Consider the following 7827-nt stretch of genomic DNA (forward strand, 5'->3'; position numbering starts at 1 on the left):
AAAAAATTATTAAAAAAACTTTCTTGCTTTTTTGTTGGGACAAAATTAAATTTAATTATGAAGATAAAGTTATTTTTTTCTATGTATATTAGGTAGAATAGAGAAGTGAGCGTTGTCATTTTGTTTCACATTTTACTTGCTAAAATACTTATTCTAGATATGTAGAGATTATACAACATAATTCATTGGCCACTGGTTTTCCTATAATAGTTATTCCCCACTGAACTTGTAATTATTGACTCTACAGCCCAAAGCAAAATTTAGAATGGTACCAAAATTCCACAGTTGATAGCAAGGATTATTTTGCCAAGTATAATCACGTAATGTCAGTAATAAGTTATTACTAAGTGAGAATTTTTTGACTTGGAGTCACAAGAAATATAATGGCAATATAAAATTTAATAGTATTTTAGTTCAAACACAACTAAGTATGTTCTGTATAAAAGGAATGGTCATTGTTAACAATTTTTATAACTTCTCCATTTTATATTTTCAAATGTAAATATTTATCCTGAGTAGTGCTCTCTTAAGTTTTCTGTCCTATAGTTATTTATTTTAATATAAAGAAATTATCTGCTTTGATATAATTATTGCATTTTATTTACAACATCAATAAAGGTCTAGGTGAATTGAGACATTGTGACATAATAGTTAAGAACATTAATTTGGAAATAGGTGAATTGAGTTTCAGTCCTAGCTGCATCACTTCTATGGGAATATATAGGGATGAGTTACCTGATCTCTGAAACCCACTTTTCTATCTGCAAATTTGGCTAATAATAATAATTGTTGGTTGGTAATACTTCACAGAGATGTATATACTGCTGAGAATCATATCTGATGTATCAGACATAAATGTTTAAATAATAAAATTTAAAACAATTTGGACTTACCAGAAATAAAATCAAAGAACACAGAAAATTAACAGTTACAGTGATTTATCACAATTTTTACAACAATATGTATGGCTCGGTTTTACTTTTAATGATGTACACGTATAATTGCATTGCCAGTTATTTGATGTCCTTCACAAGTTTGGTTTTCATCACGGCCTTTTCAAAGCAGTTTTTTGTTTTATATATTTGTAATGGAATAAAAATATCAAATAAACCTGGAACTGTACTTTGAAATTTGATAAATTTAATGATGAAAAATGAGGAACTGTGTTTCCATTCCCCAGATTTGCTAGTCAACTACTAAAGATCAGAGCTGTCATCTTGGCTGTCAGACTATCAAGATACTGAAGCAAAATTTTAAATACCATCCAGTTTCAGCCAAGAGTTTTGTTTAAGAAATGTGATGATAAATACTTTTCATGTAATTTTAAGACACTGACATTATTCCATGCATATATCTAATTACAACAATATGTTCAGAGCTTGTAAGTTAAAAAGTAAAGAAGAATCAAAGATTATATATTATTCTGGCAGATGTTTGTATTTGCCAGCTAAAATGAAGGCTTCTGAATTTCTTTTGTTAATGGTAAAAATTAATTGAGTAATACCTACATGAGAGATGTTATTTGGAAATTAGTTTCTGAACTCCACAGTTTAAATTTTATAAGTAAAGTGATAGTGTTTTCGTATTCCAGCCCTCTTTCTCTTTCTCTCTCTTTCTAACCCACAGATATGCACTCAAACACAGTTGTATGTGTAAGTAATTTGGTCATAAAAATGTTCTGCTAATAACAAATTTTGGAGGATGCCTTAAATATTATTGCACACTTAATTGATTTATTTATTAATTCTTGGGTTACTTGCATACAGTTCAAATATTGTAAACTATCGTGGAGTTTCATCTGCTCTACTGTAAAGGAGGGTCAGCACTAAATTAAATGGTGCTACAATCTAATAATATTTTAGCCCAGTTTTTAGGATAATTGAACCAAAGCTTAATTCTATACAACCTCAATGTTTCTTCACTAGTGGTGGCATACTTATTTTACTAACCTCTTTAATGCCACAATCAATAGTTTTGAAACTTTCACATTCCCTCAGCTTCAATATAATGAAGGGCCTCTGCCTCCTTCCTCTGTTCATTGCACTAGGTGCTTCTGAAATGAACACATTAGATAAAAACAGACAAGGATCAGAGATTTAAACTTTTGCAGAAACTGGAAGCTTAGGCTATGCTCCTTATCCACTAGCTCGGTTATTCATCTAGAATTTTTAATTGAAGACACCCAAAAATAATTTCATAATTTAATATTTTTTCTAGACCTTTCTTCCACACATTAAAACAATATAGTCATGTGTAAATAGTCATTTACTATTGGGCAGATTTAGAAAGAATACTATAGGTAATATTCAAATATACCTCTTTGTTAATATTCAAATATCCTATAGTTAATATTCAAATGTACCTCTAGAAATACTAGAAAATTTGTTTGTGATCGCCATACATGTTTTTTAAATCATACAAAATTTCCCTCACTTAAAAGACTCATTTAAAAGAAAACTTATAGAAAACATTTTAAAAAATAATCTTGATCTTTTGAATCTCTATAATTTGGAATTAAAATATTTGGAAGTGACATGGCTCAGAGGTAATCTTTATTGTAGAACAGATACTAGATAAACACAAAATTCTTCCTGGTTATGTCTTATTTCAAGTGAAATAACTATGGAGTTACTGAAGGTAAATAAACATTAATAATGCCATAGCATGTCAGTTTCTATGTGTTATGTGAGTACTAGTGATAGTGGCAGGAGACAGACAAATTCCTAGGCAGACAGTGACAGGTCCCTGGTGAAACCTGACCTTCAAGCCAAAAGCCAACCTGAAGCCTGAAAATTGAGTTGCCGGTTCTGGGCAAAGTCCTTGATCTGGAGTGAGAACTTCCATGATGGCTTTTAGCCAATCAAATGGTGCTCTTTCCCAGCTCACCCATGGACCAGTCAGCACACACTCCCCCATTCTGAGCCCATTGAACTCCTGGACTCAGCCACATGGGGGCCTACTGGCTTTTGGGTAGGGGCTGCCCACTTTGGGTCTTCTCTGTGCTGAGACCTGTCCTGCATTCAGTACAACTCTTCTCCGCCTTCCTCATTCTCAGGTTGTCCAGGTAACTTCATTCTTCTTGGACCCAGGACAAGAACCTGGGATTCGCAGAACAATGGGAGTAAAAAGGGCTTTAACACATTCCTGGCTGGCTTGCCAAACTGTGGGTGGTGATATGCTCTCATTCACTGGACTGTGGAGGAAAGAATGGCAACCTTTCAGGTGGCCCAGAACTCAGGATTCCCTGAGCCAGAGCTGTTAACACTGTAACCCTCCTTCCCCCCACATGTGATGGGAAGCAGTGAGGGGACCTGCACCAACCCAGGAGCCACAGGCCAGAGCAGGGCAGCAGGATCAAACGAGCTAGGATCTGCCTCAGTTCGCGGAAGTGTGTGGAAGTCGGGAATGTATGAGCTTTAATGCTTCCTGAGCAAAAGGCTGTAACACGCCTTGGGGCTCGACGGTTACCGGTGTCTCTGAGTTTTCGGGCGCCACCATGTTCCCCTCATCTAGATGCTGGTGCCCAAGGCAGAAGCTGCTTTTGATAAACCTGGTCCAGCCCCAGCTGCGCACAGAGCCAGTGCTTGTGCTGGCGCCTGGAGCTCCCTGCCTCACCACAGCAGCTGGGGTGCCTGGCTGTGCCTGTAGTTGGACCCTGCAACCCTTGCTGCTCCTGCTCCTGGCTCGCCCTCGGCGCCCTCAGAGGGCACAAAGTCTGGGCTGGTAGTGCAAGCCGAGTGCAGCCCGTTGGGCTGAATGGGCAGAGCAAGCCCAGCGAGTGCGAGGGAAACTTGAGTAGAGGCCCTGCCAGCCACAAAGGTTTCCAACTGGTGAAGTGGCACCTAAAGGATCCTGTGTCACCTGTGTTTGTGTGCTCTGTGTGTGTGTGTGTTGGGAAGAGAAAGAGAATGAGAGAATGAGAAAGTACAAGGTTAACAACATTTTTGTAACTTTTTTTCATTATTAATAGATTATTTTAAACTGAAGACTCATAACAATTTATTTTAAACTATGGGTTATAACCTAATACTAATTTATTTTTTTTCCTAAGTTGTTCAAGCTTTGAAAATAGGGAGCTCTTTCAGTTGGTTCTTGTGCCTTTGACATGTTTTAGTTTTTCTCTTTTCCCTCCCTCCTCCCTCCCTTCCTTCCTTAGGTTACTTAGGGCAATACCTCTTCCCCATCCTCTTTTGTGAAGTTGTTTTATACATATGTAGTACAATTTGATCCTTCCTTCCTTCCTTCCTTCCTTCCTTCCTTCCTTCCTTCCTTCCTTCCTTCCTTCCTCCCTCCCTCCCTTCTTTCCTTCCTCCCTCCCTTCCTTCCTTTTCTTCCTTCTCTCTCCTTCTTTCCTTCCTTCCTTTCTTCCTTCCTCCCTCCCTCCATTCCTTCCTTTTCTTCCTTCTCTCCCCTTCCTTCCTTCCTTCCTTCCTTCCTTCCTTCCTTCCTTCCTTCCTTCCTTCCTTCCTTCCTCCCTCCCTCCCTTCTTTCCTTCCTCCCTCCCTTCCTTCCTTTTCTTCCTTCTCTCTCCTTCTTTCCTTCCTTCCTTTCTTCCTTCCTCCCTCCCTCCCTTCCTTCCTTTTCTTCCTTCTCTCCCCTTCCTTCCTTCCTTCCTTCCTTCCTTCCTTCCTTCCTTCCTTCCTTCCTTCCTTCCTTCTTTCCTTCTTTCCTTCTTTCTTTCTTTTGCATTTTCTTATTTTCCAGCACAACAATATGCTGGAGGCTCATCTTGTCTATTTCCTGCTCTAATTCTAGAATTAGCCATTTCTCCAAGGAAAAATGATTTCTTTCATTGGGCAATAGCATTAGAAACAAAGATCTGAACACTTGTTGTGCTCATTGCTATGGGTTGTCATTACTTTTAGGCCCTCTTAGCTGAAAAAACAAGGACATATATGTGTGTATACTAATCTGTAGATATATCCATATGTCTATACTATTTCTAGATAGAATTGACTGTATCTATTTTAAGCTAAACCTGAATTTATACTGATGTTTCCCAATTTCTATTTGTTTTGTTTTGTTTTGAGATGGAGTCTTGTGATGTTAACAAGGCTGGAGGGCAGTGGTGCTATATCAGTTCACTGCAGACTCTGCCTCCCAGGTTCAAGTGATTCTCCTGCCTCAACCTCCCAAGTAGCTGGAATTACAGGCTTCTGCCACCAGACTCGGCTAATATTTGTATTTTTAGTAGAGAGAAGGTTTCACCATGTTAGCCAGTCTGGCCTCGAACTTCTGACCTCAGGTGATCTATTCACGTTGGCCTCTCAAAGTGCTGGGATTACAGGCATGAGCCACTGTGCCCAGCCCCACTTTCTTCATTACCACATGGATCATTCTAGCTTTTTTTCTTGTTTATCTGTAACCTCCTATTCCAAGAGTAAAAAAAAACTTTCTACCTTTGGACATTTATTTACATAATTATTCAATTCCAGTATGTGTATATACTTGTTTCAAATTGTCAAACTGCACTCCTCAGGGACACAACTTTATCTAATAGAATACAGTACTTACATACAGCTCCTTTTGCATTTAGTCTTACAGGCTACTCATTTCCAGAGTTACTTAGGGCAATACCTCTTCCCCATCCTCTTTTGTGAAATTGTTTTATACATATGTAGTACGATTTGATTCTTTTGTCACATTGTGTATTTCATCCTCTGAAGTCTCTCAATTTTCCAAATAATTTTTATAATTTGCATATATTAAATTTCACTCTGTGTTTTACAATTCTATGAGTTTTGATAAAAACATACTGTCATACATCTGGTATAGGAGGCAGGACTTGACTCTGAGGTGGTGCTTGGACACTAGACCAAATTGAGGACTAGCTAAAACAGGGCTAGGGCAGAAGCAGCTTTCCATAAGACATGCCCGCCTTGCTCTGCAGGAGAAGTCGCGGAGCTGTGACACCATGGGATCTGTAACACTGCCTCTTCAATGAAGCTTTTTTCTTCCACCTCCAACTTGCCCTTGCATTCTTTTCTGGGCAAAGCCAAGAACCTTCTTGGGCTAAGCTCCTCTTTAGGACTCTCCTGCCTTGCTTTACATCTATAATTATATTACAAATTATCTATACTATCCTGAAGAATAATATCCTATTGAATATGCCCCATCCCCAGGTCCTAAAAAGTCACTGATTTGTTTACCATCTCTATAGTTTTGCATATTCCAGAATGTCATAGAAGTGGAATTATAGTAGAGCCTTTCCGTCTGACTTCTTTATCTCTGTTGGGTATAGTGTGTTTTGGTTTTTCTCTTTATTATTTTCGTTTGTACATTTGTTTTGCAATTCTTTTAAAAATATATCCATTAAGGTGTGGGTAGATAGCTCATTACTTTTTATCACTGTATAGTATCCCACTGTATAATTGTACCAGTTTGTTTATCCATTAGCTTGAACATCTTAATTGCTTCTAATTTTGAGGAATTATGAATAAAATTGCTATAAACATTTATATACTGGTTTTCGTGTGTCAAGAGAGTAGATCTTAAGTGGATGTAAGTTTTTGAATCTTCTATATATTTTCATCTGAATAAGAAGAATATAATTAATTAATTGTTATAAGAAAGTGAGATAAATATGCACTGTTGAAATGCCAATATTAGTAATATGTTATTATGCCATAAGTAGCTCACTTATGATTTCCAAAGTTGTCCCGTGTCTCTGTAGTATCTAATTTAAAATTTGCTAAGTTATATATGCTATCATGTTGCTTAAGGAAATAAATTTGCTTTGGTCACTAATAGAAAAATATGTACATTTGTATAATTTGGCGCTTGACAATTATGTCAGGAACATGATGTGATGTTAAGAAATACTCTGGGGAGGATAATTGTACATTTTAATCAGAAGAAAGCTTTAATTTAATTTTCCTTTACCAAAGAGATGTTGAATATAGAATAATTAATTTAGAGTAGTTTTTACTGACAAGCCTCAGCTGTACCCAAACAGATAAGCTTCAATCACTTTTATCATTTAAACACGTCACCAAAAAAATGTGGTTTTCAATGTGGTATATAATATTACAAATGCTAAAATAAATAAAATATGATTCCCGCCTTACACAGTTAGGTGATGTCAAAGGCATGTCACCAGTTATTTGACTAGGTGACAAAGCATGTAATAAAAGTAGGTAATAGAACCATATAAGAAGACATTGACACTGGAAGAAACATTTAAATTGTGTTAATGTTATGTAGAAGTACTTTAGGTAGAGAAATAAAAATAGGTGTGAGTAGTGAGTGTCCAAGGCATCCCAGACAGAAGAAAACATATTTTGAGATGAATAATTTATTTGGAGATTAACCATTTATTCAATATAATTATAACTTAGTGTGGTGAGATTACAGGAAAATAGAATAACAAGAGACAATGTAGGGCCTTATAGATTTTGTCAAGGAATATATTTTACTTTATCTTAATGGCTATTGTAGAAAGTATACATGATACTTGTTTTTAAAACATGAAATGCTTAACCAATTAATTAGAATTCTGTGATATACTGTAAATAATTGATTTGACCATAATGGATCATATTCTCTGTTGGAAATCATGTATTTGAGTCTTTGTCTTTATTTCTGTTTCACTTTTTTTTGGTAATGCTTTGTTTTGTCTTGCCTTTCTTTCTCTCATCTTACAAAATTCAATACCTCTCTTTTGTCTGTGCAAGCCATGTCCAAGTTAAGGTTTATGCTGAAAGAACACTTTTTCTTGCTAGACGGACATTGCATGAGTCCCTCTTTCAGGTACCAACATCTTTGTAAAGGATGTACTTTGTGTCTAGAGTTCAAAATCGATATCAATTTGTGGATCTCACGCATGGA

The 7827-nt window shown here is 36.6% G+C and overlaps 1 long non-coding RNA gene across 1 annotated transcript in view; it reads right to left on the reverse strand.

The window, feature by feature from the left end:
- The window catches only part of LOC108544477 (uncharacterized), a 7790-nt gene extending 4789 nt beyond the window's left edge, over window positions 1-3001 (reverse strand). Inside the window, exons 1-2 of the long non-coding RNA XR_001889859.1 lie at window positions 2780-3001; window positions 1950-2053 (exon numbers count right to left, since the gene is read on the reverse strand). This is a non-coding gene — a long non-coding RNA (uncharacterized LOC108544477). The remainder of the gene's footprint in view (window positions 1-1949; window positions 2054-2779) is intronic.
- Between the last annotated feature and the right edge of the window lie 4826 nt (window positions 3002-7827).

Source organism: Rhinopithecus bieti, unplaced genomic scaffold (assembly GCF_001698545.2).
Source record: "Rhinopithecus bieti isolate Rb0 unplaced genomic scaffold, ASM169854v2 scaffold_1422, whole genome shotgun sequence".
In the NCBI taxonomy this organism is placed as follows: domain Eukaryota; kingdom Metazoa; phylum Chordata; class Mammalia; order Primates; family Cercopithecidae; genus Rhinopithecus; species Rhinopithecus bieti.